We start from the raw sequence: 15,490 nt of genomic DNA on the forward strand, positions 1-15,490 counted from the left end.
TGGGTCATTAGTGTCAATAGGTGTCCGAGGGCAGAGATGTAAATCTAGTCTTTTACGCGACCAGAGACTCCGCCCCCAAAGGTGACTAACCTCGAAAGTGTCCATTTTTACCTGTTGAGGCAGCACATCGCTGAGACTGAGGCGTCACTGAGCTTCTAGCTCGACTCTGGTGAGACCATTCAGCTGCCTCCTGTAAGTGAGGAATGGAAAAACCCTTCTGATACTGTTGAGTCGGTGCGTGACATTACCTCCATGCGTGTTCTCCCACCAATCTTCTCATGTTAGGTCACACACACTCATCCACAACATGTTTGCGTGCTTGCTGGAGCTGCCTCTACGTACAGACAAACCCAGTTGTCATAGAAATGCAGCCCCGCCTCTTTCACACCTGGACGCTGTGGCTGCAGCTGAACTTCAGACAGGTCACTGTCAAGAACACTCAGGGATGTCTCAAAAACCTCAGCAGATACAGGAAAAATGAGCACAGCGTGAGAATCCTGAGGTTGTTCACAGGATACAGTAAACGGTCTGTGATGGGCAGCGAGTTGAAAATGAGAGACATTTCACGTTTTTTTTTTTCCCAGAGAGCCAGATCTACAATTTGTATGGGAGTCAATGGGGCACGATGACAGGTTTCGTCGAGCATTTTTGAGGCTCACACAAATTGTTAAAGAGGACGAGTATCTCTTTGAAACTGCAGCAAATAACATGTCTGTGATGCACGGTTTTCTCCCAGGCCAAAAAGGGAAACATTTTCTGGCTCCCCTCACTCTTAGATGAGAAGCATTTTTTGAAAACTGGCTAAAAGAAAAGGTGCGAGGCTACGTTTTAAGCTTTGAATGGAGTCTCTACATGAAAATATGGAGGAGCCATAAGCCATTGAAATAGTGGTGAAATTCTCATTCTGATTCACCCCCATTGGTTTTCAATGGAGGAGTTTCAGAACAAAAGCTGGAATATTTCAGGAATCATCAGTCGAAGTGCATTGTGGGAGTGATGGCCCACCTCCCAGGAGGATGCAGCCTTCATCGCTATGGCTTTGATGGAGCAGGCCAGATTTCCAACCGTATGACTGGCTCGTAGATCAAGCCCCAAATAAAACCCCAGACTCTTGCATAAACACTTTCAATTGCTCCTCCGCTCATAAAACACGTACTGGATTAGAGCCGGCGGTAAATCCTCTCTGGCTGGTTTTAATAAACGTCACTCTACTTCTAACTGACAGTGGAACAGTGACGGCGGCGGATCTGTTGTGGAGTTCAATTTTTTCACTCATTTGATAAATAAGGAATTAATGACGGCGCTGTAAGGTAAGGATCTGGTTTCAGTCGTGGTCAGTCATTTTGTGAGTGTGACCTAACCTGCGATGGTTGAGGTCTCATTTCTTCGCCAGCTGTGTTTTAGTTTGACTTCATTTCTTTTGTTTTGTTTTGTATTTTAAGTGTTCATTAGATATCGTACTTTAGTTTGCTTTTTCCTCACTTTTTTGTTCAATTTTTTCAACATACAATACTACAAGAGCAATATATAAATGGAAAAATTTTACATTTTTATCTCCTAAAATAAAACTTAATAACAAAATGAACCCCAAAAACAAAAGGAGACACATAACAAAGAAAAATACACCAGTCAATAGTAATAAAAAATAAGGATAACTCAAGATATCAGCAGCTTGAATTTTAAACTAATCCGGTATAAAAGTAAAGAAGAAAATGAGCCTCAAACCTTCTCAAATGTATTTGATGAATTTATGAGAGAAAGTCTGATCTTTTCCAATTTCAGGAAAAACAAATGAATAAGAGTAGGGGGGGTGGCACTCCTCTATCTTACTATTATTTTCTCCAGACAAGAAGGTACAGAGTCTTTTACAGACGAGGACATGGAAGGTGAATTTGAGATTCCAAACAATGCAGTTAATGGTGTGGGTGGCACATCTTCACCAGCAGTCTGAGATACGGTGTTGGATGTCTCCAGTTTGACTTCATTTCTTATCTGAACCTTTGGACCATACGTTTGTGAAAAACTCAAACCCGTCACGGTGGAGATGTTTATGGAGCCGTCCTCACCTCAAAACAGCAGCTAGGCAGGATCACACCCGACTGTGGGCCAAAGACGAGGAGCCCATTGTTTTCAAGGTGCTTGTACTCGGCGTTGACTCATACTGAAACACTAACCAAGATTCTCTTGTGGTCAGCGTTGATGTGTCATCGTAATGGAAGACAAAAGGCTTTGACTTCCATGAGTTCCAGAACGTGACAGCGACGGAGATCAGGAAAGCATTATCAGGTCGGCCACATGGCCAGTCAGATCAAATCAGGAGAGGAATCAATCCACGTGCTGTTGGATCCATCTGGAACACTCTAATGCATGGAGACTCAGGACGTCACCCCTGGGACTGGCCTTCTTCCTGCTGGATGAGAAGATGCTAGCATCTCCATCCGCGGATGGATCAGGCACTTGCATTCAGCAGTGCAAACAGATTAGAATGGGGATCCACAGGGGTCCATCCTTGGACCGTGGCTGTCCCCTGTCAGCACATTTGACATTCAAACTTTGCTTCCACAACAATCTTTGGGGCAGAATATAACATGTCCAAGGCTGGAAAACAGATAGGTGCCCATAGATGGGTGAAGTTAGCCGAGGATTGAACTGAAAATGATGCTATTGCTGTGTTCCAGATTCTTCGGAAGTGGGGTCTCTGGCGAGATCAGTGTGCTCCACTTATCAAAGTTGGATAAGGAGAAAATGATGTCCAGATAGAAGCAACGTCCCCTTTGGCAACTAGAACATCTGCAGGATAAAGAATGGACACAAATGTCATGGATGCGTTTCATTGAAAACTTCCTGTTTACGTTCAAGGGAAGCCATCTTGGATCGCACCATCGGTGTGGGTGACTCCTGTTTTTTCACTCGCCAGCTGAAGCTAGCAGAAAAGAAGCTAGCGCAAGTGAAGCTGAGTCAAATGACGCACAACTGAAGCTTATGAAAAACAGGCACAGCAACTGAAGCTAACTCATAGAATGCTGAGTCACTCAACAGAAGCTAACGCTACGTCGGCTAGCTCCAGCAAAGGCAACAACAACAACAACTTGGGACTGAGCTGGACTCTGGTCAGGGTCTGTTTTGTGGCCGACAGGATTCACGACTATGAACACAAATAACTGGTGAGTCCCCATTTCTTCACTGTAACTAGAAGCTTTTTAAAAATCTTTCATCACTGTTGCTCTGTATAAGCAGGCAATTGTGTTATAGATTATACACTTTAATACTCTCAAACAGGCGTGTAAATGACTGCGATTCACACAGTCAATATCCATTTTAACTGCCTAAACAGGCTCAGCTTGCGATTGAGCAATTGCCCGTGACACGGCTGCAGTCGCTGCAGGGACTCTCCTCACAATCCCCCTCACACTGGGACGCAGGGCGGGCAACAGATGGTCCTAAACATTATCCTAACCCCAGTCAGTCACAGCACATGTTTTGGAGTCTCACGTTACAAGCCCGCTACTCCTTTGGCGCCTCAGCGGTCCTTCATCCATCATGTTGTGTTCGCTTGTCTGTTCACACGTTAACATTCGTTATAATAATGAAGTTTTCGTCCCTTGTCCCGTGACGTTAGCGTAAACTTGGTGTCCAGCTAACTTTTCTGTTGTCACCATCACATCAAATTTTTTTTCATTCATTCATTATTTTTTTGTTTTAGATTTGCACGCCTTAAAATGAGATATATATATATATATATATAATACACACCCCACAACATAGATTATTTACTTATAAGTTTTTTCTTTCTGTATTATATTCGCACACTTTAAAATTATATATATCCCCAAAAATAGATTATTTTCTTTAATTTTTTTCTTTTTGTTTTATATTTGCACACTTTAAAATTCTTTATACACACACACACACACACACATATATATGTGCACCCCATATATATATATATATATATATATATATATATATATATATATATACCCAACACTTTCTTTATATTTGTATCCAACCACACACACACACACACACACACACATAACACATATGCACCCCAAAAATAGATCATTTTTATTTTTTATGTATGTATAGATTAGATCTTTTACTTTTTTATTGTTGTGCATCATCAAATCCAAATTCCATGGTGATGCAGTTTCAGATGTTGGACGCTACATCAGACGGTACCTGAGTGATGAGGGCTCCATCATCAAGGACGCCTGCTGGGGTGGAGGCCCTTCTCACTTGACTGACTACAGGAATCACTGTGATGCCTGGAATCACTTTAGATCACAGGGATCATAAAGCGGTGGTGTTGCTCTGACATGACCCCTGTGAATTAAGGTTATTTGTTTTAATTATTCTGAGAGTAATGAAAGCCAAAGGTGGTTACATGTGGATTAAAGGCGGGGCATCTTGGAACTGAAACTCCGACCTCTGGGTTGTTTCCTGACCTTTGCTGAGCCTGGAAACCCTTGAGAAGGCTTGAGAGCTGCTAGTGATTCCAAAATGTGAGCGTTGTCTCGCAACTTCAAAGTGGAGTGGATGCCATCACTTTTGGACCTTAATCACCATGTCAAGTGAAGGTATCCAAGAGCATTAAATGCCTGGTTCCGTCCCTTTACGTAACGAAAACTGGGGGCTAAACAAGTTGCATCTGCTTCAAAAATTGAATCCTAATGTCACAAGATCAAGTCTCCCAATTGATTTGGCAGAGGTCTGACAGCATGTGCTCTCGCTGACAGGACTTCCTTTCTCTCCGCAGAAATTTGACATTTTACAACCAACTAAATGGGGAAAAAAAACGGATGTTATCTTCACTGCAATGATGATGAAGAGGCATCTGGAACCACGAGGTGGTCCCAGTCAAGGTCATGGCTCTAAATCTGACATGAAAATTTCCCCACTGTGGGCAGAATAAAGGCGGTTTAATCAATGTCATGTCATCTAATCATAAACAAATGCACATTTGAAATGAATCTGGAGGAAAATAGAATCCCCTTTGATTGATGTGTAAGTGTGTTTAACTGAAGAGTAGAGTAAGTTGATGTGTCCTTCGGCGGCCTGCAAGAACGTCCTGTTGACTGCATGGCAGAGCTACTCTACGATGCAAAGCATAGGACCATAATGGCTCCATAGTTCTGCTACCAAGTTGTCCAGCACTTAAATCTTCCAGTTTTTATTGTAAACACTGAGATTCTTTCAAATTAAATGTGAACAAAATGCAACATATGTAACCAGTTCCATGGAGTAACGTCACCTGTCTTCTCCTTCTCCAGTTCGATTCAACACGATTTTTCTTCAGTCATTTTCTTGTCTCTTCCTCGGAAATGGAATCGCCCACCACCGATCGAAAAGGTCGTCACAAAGGCATATGAGAGTTGTTGAGTTTGAATTCATAAGTGTAAACAAACGTCATGTTGTTGGGGAACTATGAGCCAAATGTCGTCTGCAATGGTGGCGGCGTCAAACTTCAGTCTGGACGAGGTGACCATGCAGACAACATTTGGTTACCAACCGCTTTGATGCTGGGATGAAGAGGTGAGACAACAAACACTTTTTTGACTTTTGGATGCAAGTATGAAAGGATCAGGATCAATCTTGGTGTATGCAAAGTCACAGTTGCCATGCTAAGATGGCAGCTGAAAACTGGAATACTGGACGCTCATTTTGTTTAGTATACTTGAGTACAAGTATACAAGTATACTCCAGATTATATACCAGTAGTTTCTAGAAAGTATACCATTTTTATACTTCTTCTGACTAAATTGAAGTGTTTTTAGTTTACTAAAGTATACTTCATAGTATTCAGTAAGCATGCAAGAGTACACAACTTGTGTACCAGGTATATACTTCTTACCCGCATTTCAGTTATTCATTTTTTGTAGACAAAAAATTGTTAACCATGTGCACCACCCATAGGAGTAAACATTCACCTTCCAGCTGTATACAGTTGGCGATATGCTTATCAAGCTAGTACATCACCAACTCATGTCGACATACCACATTACATATCACCTGTAGCTGGTGGCAGAATGTTAGTGAATTCAATGAAAGTACACCTGTTAAATGAGAAGAAAACAATATCCAGAGTTTTCTACCCCTGTTCACCCTCCCTTCCTGTGATCCTTTGCTTGTTTACTAAACAATACACATGAATTCCAAAAGACAAAAGTCGTGTACTTGAAGTTAATTTTTCTGAGTATACTTGAGTAAAAATATACCCTAGTGTGTGACTTTTAAGTATTTACAATGTATTAAAAAGTAAACTGCAAGTATGATTTCTCAGTTATAGGATAAAGTACGACGGGATTGAGGAGAGGAGACCCTCGAAGTATCTTCCACTCAGGAAGCGGGGACTGAGGACTCGGATGGCTCTCTCATCACCCGGGCCGAAGTCACCGAGGTTGTTCGTAAGCTCCTCGGTGGTAGGGCCCCGGGAGTGGATGAGATCCGTCCGGAGTATCTGAAATCCCTGGATGTTGTAGGGCTGTCGTGGCTGACACGTCTCTGCAACATCGCGTGGCAGTCGAGGACAGTGCCTCTGGATTGGCAGACCGGGGTGGTGGTCCCCCTGTTTAAGAAAGGGGACCGGAGGGTGTGTTCCAACTATAGGGGGATCACACTCCTCAGCCTCCCTGGAAAAGTCTATTCCAGGGTACTAGAGAGGAGACTTCGGCCAATAGTCGAACCTCTGATCCAGGAGGAACAGTGTGGTTTTCGTCCCGGTCGTGGAACACTGGACCAGCTCTATACCCTCCACCGGGTGCTCGAGGGTTCATGGGAGTTCGCCCAACCAGTCCACATGTGCTTTGTGGATTTGGAGAAGGCGTTCGACCGTGTCCCTCGCGATGTCCTGTGGGGGGTGCTCCGGGAATATGGGGTGCGGGACCCTCTGCTAGGGGCTGTCCGCTCCTTGTATGGCCGGAGCAGGAGCATGGTTCGCATTGCCGGCAGGAAATCAGACCTGTTCCCGGTGCATGTTGGTCTCCGCCAGGGCTGCCCTTTGTCACCGGTTCTGTTCATCACTTTTATGGACAGAATTTCTAGGCGTAGCCAGGGGGCGGAGGGGATCCGGTTCGGGAACCACAGAATTTCATCTCTGCTATTTGCGGACGATGTTGTTCTGCTGGCCTCATCGGACCGGGACCTTCAGCATGCGCTGGGTCGGTTTGCAGCCGAGTGTGAAGCGGCCGGGATGAGGATCAGCACCTCCAAGTCTGAGGCCATGGTTCTCGACCGGAACACGGTGGTTTGCTCTCTCCAGGTTGGTGGAGAGGTCTTGCCTCAAGTGGCGGAGTTTAAGTATCTCGGGGTCTTGTTCTCGAGTGAGGGAAAAAGGGAGCGTGAGATTGATAGACGGGTTGGTGCAGCGGCGGCAGTGATGCGGTCGCTGTATCGGACCGTCGTGGTGAAGAGAGAGCTGAGTCACAAGACGAAGCTCTCGATTTACCGATCGATCTACGTTCCCACCCTCACCTATGGTCACGAGCTTTGGGTAGTGACCGAAAGGATGAGATCGCGGATACAAGCGGCTGAGATGAGTTTCCTCCGCAGGGTGGCTGGGCGCACCCTTAGAGATAGGGTGAGGAGCTCGGTCATCCGGGAGGAGCTCGGGGTGGAGCCGCTGCTCCTCCACATCGAGAGGAACCAGCTGAGGTGGCTCGGGCATCTGATCCGGATGCCCCCTGGACGCCTCCCTGGGGAGGTGTTCCGGGCATGTCCTACCGGGAGGAGACCCCGGGGAAGACCCAGGACTCGCTGGAGAGATTATGTCTCCGGTCTGGCCTGGGAACGCCTCGGGATCCCCCGGGAGGAGCTGGAGGAGGTTTGTGCGGACCGGGAAGTTTGGGCTTCCTTGCTCCGAATGCTGCCTCCGCGACCCGACCCCGGATAAGCGGCAGAAGAAGGTGAAGGTGAAGGTGAAGGATAAAGTACACTTGAATGAACTTCCTTTTGCTAAGGTGGAAGAAGCTTCCTGAGCTAAAGGACGTTTCATGATTGGGAAACATGGTTTTTATAAGTGATTATGATCTTGATGTCATAATCCTAGACATGGCACCCTTTAAATAGTTGAAGGACTACAACAAGTTACAGATAAACAGCCATATATGCTGATAGCAGTTCGTAAACATTTATGACTTGTGTAGCCAGTAAGACTTTTCATACTTCATAAAAATAAAATAATCCATAAAAGGGGAAACAGACACCCAGCATAAATCGGAGGCCAGTTCTTTGCCGGGTCGTGGAGACCACATTTACCCGTGATGCTGTCTCACTTGACATCTGAGGTTCTGTAAAACTGCACGAGATGTTTGCACACTACGTTGGTTCTAGCGTGGCAGTTGTCTTGTGGGACACACCTCGCTTCGGTGGGAGCAGTTCTCCAGGCGCTTTACTGTAGAAATGTCCAGTCCATTCTACTGTGCGGATTGTTTGGATCCTTCCGTGACGGTCGAGTTACCTGACATGTGATCGGCATGCTGGGAAATCTTGTCTCGCCACCTAAACTACATGAACAGGTTTCAACATTCTTAGCAGGGATCTTCTCATGTGACTGCGTGCCGGCATGAGGCCTCACCTTTTAAATAAACAAACCTGTGACTGATGCTGGGCAAAAACAAACTTGCGAGTCATCATTTGGGAACCAAACAGAAGATGGAGTCTTGTAGTTTGATTTGAACCCAGCTTGAAGCAACTCTGGGTTTAGAGCAGGGGTCAAAAACCTGCACCCTCTGCAGCCATTTTGTGGATCCCTGACTTAGAGTGAGTCTGACTCCAAGTTCTCCATCTGCTTGTTGCAGTTTTCTTTGGATTCTTAGTTTCTGCCCATGGAACAAAACAGCAGGTTCACTGATAACTCTAAACTAAAGGTGGGTGTTACGACGATCGCTGTCTACCAGTAGTGTGAGAGCGAACCATTCTATCGTCTGTTTCAACGCTTCCAAATCAACAAACTTATTCAACTGTGCTTCCATAAGAGTCACTCTCAACAATAAACTCAGTCACAGTCACTTGAACCTGAACAGTTCAACAGGCAATGGGCTTTATGTCACAAAGATCGAGCCTCGCCACATCAGACCAATGAAATTACAGGCGATTTATTTACATTAAAGCGCTCAAATGCGCTGGTTTTGGCGATGATGCGCTGCAGCTCAGGGCTTTTACAAAGGGACCACTGGTTGGGCAGAGGGTATATTAAAGATCTTTCAGGGGAAAGGCAACGACTGACAAATCCATTAAGTCCATGAACCAAATAGACCTGGGGTTACCTCCATGTAACCACTATTTTATGACCGTGAGTATAGTATCACTCTCCTGGGGCACCTTCGCCTCTATTGACCGTCCCAGCTGCAGAGAAGCGCTGGTCTCAGCTGACAACTGACCGGAGCAACAACAGTGCATCACTCAGAAATGCTTTTGCTAGATGATAAAATGTTGCAGAGAGACTCTACTGCAGACCCACCTGCACACAGGCCCCGAGGTTGGAACCATACTCTCTTCTCTTTACTTTGATGGTGTTTGTGTTTTGCTGAAGAGAACAGTCGGCCAATGAATGAAGAAGAATGTATGGAAACATTCCAATATGGAAGCTGGGCAGCTTTATCAGGCACCGTAACAAGATTGTATCACTACTGGATTTGCCCGTAAATCCACAGGATCCTGTTTCATGTTTTGAACTACTCATGTTGAGAGAATACATGCGTGTATGGAAGGGAGGCAGAAGGGGAAGAGGAAATGCAGGGAGTGGAGAAAAACATATTTCAGTCATCCATCATCTAAAATAATGAACTGAGGCGAAGAAGATAGTGCAGGGTGGAAACACGTGTGACCCCAGGGTAGCAACAAGAGGGAAGCTTTATAGCTTCATTGGACTGTGGCGGTGAAAGGTCAGCTGGCCATAAGGTTTGGATAAGTGGAGAGGTGCGATGGAAAAGTGAGGAGGAGGACATGGATGAAGAGGATCAGGAGATCTGACTAGCAAGGATGATCAGTGGACGACCTGCTCTACTCGCCACTGAAAGGACAGACTGAGAAGAGTGTGAAAAACAAGTGAGAAATAAATGCTGGAAGAGTTGCATCTTCTTGCCCTTTTGGAAAGTGACATGAATTATTTCATCAGCATCAACAACAGCCGGTCACCGTGAGGTACAATCCCAGGGAAACAGCATCTAAGGTAAGAGCGTAGAGCAGCAGAGGAATGAAGATATACCCTTCATGAGACTGCACACATGAGGCCGCATCATTGACAACATGACCGATGTGCAGCACTGACTTATGGGCAGCGTTGATCTCTTTAGAAGATGCAAAGAAAATACTCTGAGATGATGATGAGGGAAACCACTCGTAGCACTGTGGGAGGGCCTCTTCTAAGTGCTGCTCTGTGATGAATTCCATACCTTTATTTGGTATATGTAACTGGCAAGCACAGAACAGAACCTGCATGAATGAAAAGCAGATCCTCCCTAAAGGGGCCCTGTAGTGTTTTCTTTTCTGCTTGGCAGATTTTCTGTTTTGCAGATCAGAGTTGGCCAACCGCTTTCTTGAAAAGGTATTAAAGCTGTGCACACACGTAAACATGGCAGACACACTTTTGTATCCAACTTCTGAGCTGGCGGAAGCACGTTTCTGTCGCTGTTGGTCCATTGGTGGCGCCCAGTGGTGATCGCAGGATGTCCACATCAGAGACACATGGAGGCAGCGTTGTAGGAAGCGGTGGTCGGTGAGGCTGTTAAATATATCGCCACTGGAGGACGGAGAATTTCCTCCATTGTTATGTCTTCTTTGTGTCTCACTAGAGCTATGTATTGGGTTGTAACAGCAACACTGCCCCTCATGGTGTCCGGTGGTACTGCTCTGTTTGGCCCATATCCATAGGCTTTGTGGAAATGCGCAGAAAGCCTGAGGAAATGAATGCAGAGCACAGACAGAAGGCGTAACGTTGAGCATAAATGGGCGTTAAGAGCGTCCATCGGGTTTCACTATGAATGAAGCAGGTACTGATACATGAGGCCCCAGAAGGTGGAGGAGGTAAAGCCTGCGTTGGCTGACTTTCATGACTCCTGTTAAATGATTTAAGATGGTTTCTTTCATCCAAACCGCCAAACCACTGTGGAGTCTTCGTCACGGGGGAGTGAGGGTAGCAAAGCAGGTGCTGAATGACAAGCAGCTTCAAACATGTGTGAATTACGAGGGGCTGTTTATATATTATGAATGCATGCCCCGCAACACAGCTTACCATTGACGCAATCGAGCCGTGACGTGAGGGTCAAGGTTCAAGGTTTGAGCTTTGAGGGTCTTGTGTGGTGTGATGGAGCACGGGTGTGATAAATGAGGGTCGAGAAGATGATAAATTTGACTGGGACGATAGGTACGTGACTGGTCAAGCAGGAGGCGGCTGACACATGGCGCGAAGCAAAGAAGATGTCTGAACTCCTGGAGGCTCAGAACCGCGTGACCACACATTAGACACCCTCAGCTTCAATTTGATCCCATGCTGTTCGTCAATTCCACTCATTAACTGAACATCGTAAACATCTGTGCAATGTGCCGTTTAACATTCTGTTCAAACACCTGGACGATTTCGCATTCCCAGCTGGAATTCCTGTGAAAGACATCAAGGCCTCACTCCTGTACACATATGAAATGCTTTCCTGGAGGACACACACCAAGTAGAGGTGCTCAGAGAAGTGTAGGGACTGAGGCTAGGAAGGATTCTCCGTGGATGATGATGTTTGGTGATGATGTAGTGACGTGTGGAGAGAAAAGACGGGAGCGGTGGAGAGAAGACGTGTGTAAATGCAAGGGAGGAAGAGCTAAAGATCTAAGATGCTATTGGTGGCCCTAGATGTCGCTAGAATTAAATGATGTTATCGTCTAATTTTCATCATGACTGTTATTTATTTTTGGAGTGGGGAGGACCTCACAGCCTTCTGAAGACGTCAAATACATGCTTTTTAATGAAAACGGGGATAAAGAAAAAGTTGCTAAATTTGTCGCTTCTCAAAATAAAAGTCGCCAAGAGAGAAAGTCGCTAAAGTCAGCGCCAAACTTGCCAAGTTTACAGCGTTGCAGGAAGCAGTGGTAGTGACAAGGACATGAAGTATTTGGGGTCCGTCAGCCAGAATGATGGGGAGGCGAGGAAGAGCATGCAGGTGAGGTGGAAACCTGTGACAGACAGAGTAGCAGAAAGTGTGCAGGAGAAGCTTAGAAACAGGAGTGGGCAATACAATCTCCATAAGGGTCATGGTCTACACTGCAAGGGTTCTGGTTACACCGGAGCAGTGGTGGTAGTGTGGTTACAGTACTGGTCAAAATACACGCTGGTGAAATGAGGCTCAATGTCTGGGACGCATTTTGCGTGATGAGGAACACTGTCCTGAATCACAGTGGCCTCGTGAGGGCCACAGTGATTCCGGCAAAGGGCCGCATGTGGCACCCTGACCACACTCTGCCCACGCCTGCTTTAGGATGGTGCGCCATAGCATTAAGAGGCATAATGCTTGCAGATGTTTACTGATATTGTGTGCTGAATGAACAATGGAAAATAGCGATGCCTATTTTCCAATACATTTTTATGTGATGCCGTGTTTCCATGAAGAGAACAGGCTCCTTAGATTGTTGATAGTTGTTAGAAGCAGAGCAACTCGGTGGGACCCATTTGAGATATGGGATACATTTCCTGTCCAGGGAAATCCAGAAGTTACCCAGATGGCTGCCACCACACGGTCGAGGGAGCAACTTATCAGTTCACCCTTGCTTGCATACGTTAACCTCAGGAGGAGTGAAGTGTCCATGAATATTTCAGATGACAGGTAACTCATTCACTTACGTGGTGGACACAGAACAGAACCTGAAGGGCATTTACTTATCCAACGGACTAATAGCAAAGGGGACTTCCTGTCTCCGATGGTGATAAGGCAGCTCACGGTAAACCTGCTTGTAGCCCCCTCACCTGGCTCCAGGACGTGACTAATGTGCTTGATGTGTGCTCTCAAACTCTTCAGTGCCTCAGCTGGTGTTGACAGCAAACACTTTTGCCAAGTCTGCACCCTGGAGAAATCTGGTGGTCAGGAATGTTGCAGCATTGAGTTTCCATTTAGCCACCTCTGAGTCATGGCCGAGAGGAAGCAGAGTGATACGGATGCAGGCATTATTGCTCTGAAACCTGATGTGAGCCACAGGAAATGACTCATCCAGGTTGCGGTCGATAGAACTTTTCTTCTTTTGAGTGAATCGAAAAGATGCAGTTTGAGGGTTTTTTGTGCACCGATAACCTCATCGCAGCACGTCTCACAAGTGACGGGTCTGAGCTGCAGATTGCATTGACTTGTTTTCATCATAAAAAAATGCATTTTTCATGTGATTTGCTTTCTTGTTACTGAGAATGATAGCTTCCTGATTGGCTACATTCCGCTCCATGCCTCAGTTCAAGTTTCATATTTGTTCGTAAAAACATTGAACATGTTTGACATTTACAATTGCCGACTGTTTTCAGAGCCAACTATTAACAAACTCCAGACATAAGGATTCTCTTATAGGGTAATCCTGGAACAGTCCAATCTATGGTTGGACTTCTTTCTCTCGCTCATGGCGAAATCCTTATGACAGGAAGGAGATGAAAGTATTCGCTTAGTGGCTGATTTCAACACTTTCAATCTTTATTTTCCATACTATAAGCCCCTACCTTTTTCACATGCTGCGAACACTGAGGCCAATATTTTGATTTTTACAGGCAAACAAGCTTCATACCGCTGAGATATTTAGTCTTTTCTCAGACCAATGAAATTGCCCATGATTTACTGAGATTAAAGCAAAGTTTTTGCCCATTTTTTTCCTGGAGCTTTGCTCAAGGAATTCAAGGAAATATCAATTTCATTGGTCTGATGTGGTGAGTGTAATTATATTGGCTAATGTATGCACAACCAATACCATTCAGGGTAAAAATTACGGTACTACTTGGTGTTAGAGGTGTGTTTTTGGACATCAGTCTATGAGCGCTGCTCTGCACAATATTTTCAAACAAGTCTAACAGTCAACAATTACTCATGGAACAGCAGTTGTGTGTGCAGTAACCCAGTGGAAAGATCCTTGGCTCTGTGCTTCACGTGAGTGTTTTTGGGGACATTAAGTCCCTTTGACCCTGTAATCCCCTGCTATTCCCCTGAGGAGACACCCCTTTGCTTGGGTCACTGGCCCCACAACTATTCAGGCAAAAAAGAAATGGATGGATTTGATGAATAAAAAACGCAGTCTCAATCTGACTGAAGGTTTTTGTAGTTGTTTTTTCTGCGATCAATAGTCGTGAAGTTATTTTGTATCGGTTATGGTTCAAAGGTTTTTCCAGCTCCCTTGAGAGTGGGACCAGTTGAGGTGGGAAATTTAAGGTCTTTACCTCCGTCTAATCTTTCCAAATGGCACATTAGGTTTTAAAAGCAGCTGCTTTTACAGCCTTTTACTGCCTTTTAAGGTCATGGACAAGGTCGACTGTGATCGTGTGGAATGCAGAACGCTACCAGTGGAGGTAATTTCCAAGGGTTAACAGCCACCGCTGAGTTTGTGTCTGCGCCTGTTTTGCTGAGTCAGGGAAATCACCCACCACACATCAGTGACGGCAGCAGAGCGGTTATGTGACCACTGCACGTCTTCCTCAGTGACTGGGACAGTAAAACCTGGTTTTAAAGATGCGGTGAGTTGGAAAATGTCGAGATGCTGCATCTCTTCTTTCCCATCATTTGTCGCCTCCTTCATCTCCGCCCTCCTCCCTGAGTCACACCTGTCCTCTTCATCTGCTCTCATCCCTGAGCATCAGTGGTTGTCTTTGTTCTCGGTCCAACTTTAGCTCACCTCTCTTCGTGTCCAAACCATCTGGCCTCTTTAACTTGCTCTCCAAACTTCTCCGTACGAGCTGATCCTCAGATTGACTAATTTCTCATGTGATCATAAATAAGACTTTGCGAAGCCCAGGGGAGGAGAACAAACAGTTCTGAGCGGAGCGAGCATCTTGGCGACTGCAAACACAAAGCCACATAGAACGGTTACATAGAAAGACGTGATCGACTTCCTCTTGAGTGTTTTCCAATAGCATTAGCGCTATCACATGGTGTCAGGTTTGCTGTTGCATGGGTTATGTCTGGCTCACACCCAGAACAACACTCCAAACATTCCCCAAACTCCATGGGTTGGAGCCCTGTAATCTGACTCTCACATCAAAAAGAACTGGTGCCACGAAGAGTGTCAGACCTCAATACAGCCCTGGTTGCGTTATCGCTTAAATCTATTCAATCCCTTCCATGTCTGCGCTAGTCTTTCGATCAAAGTTGAATTAAGATACAACATATTTTTCTGCTAAATGATAAATAAAGAGGTATGAAGTGATTCTCGGAAACAGATCGATTTATGTAAGCATCAGCATGTGTCCTGGATATTTGACTCCAACAACTGGCATTGATTTACTAAAGCAACGGGTCGTTTCGAGGGAGCCCTGACTCCTTGG

At 45.4% G+C, this 15,490-nt stretch overlaps 1 protein-coding gene across 3 annotated transcripts in view; it reads left to right on the forward strand.

Moving 5' to 3' along the window:
- Positions 1-1,145: 1,145 nt before the first annotated feature.
- il34 (interleukin 34) overlaps positions 1,146-15,490 on the forward strand; it is an 88,627-nt gene continuing 74,282 nt past the window's right edge. For all 3 annotated transcript variants that reach the window (XM_053884579.1, XM_053884581.1, XM_053884580.1), the window contains exon 1: positions 1,146-1,310. The gene's annotated coding sequence lies outside the window, so the exon portion shown is untranslated. The remainder of the gene's footprint in view (positions 1,311-15,490) is intronic.

Source organism: Synchiropus splendidus, chromosome 14, assembly GCF_027744825.2.
Source record: "Synchiropus splendidus isolate RoL2022-P1 chromosome 14, RoL_Sspl_1.0, whole genome shotgun sequence".
NCBI lineage: Eukaryota > Metazoa > Chordata > Actinopteri > Syngnathiformes > Callionymidae > Synchiropus > Synchiropus splendidus.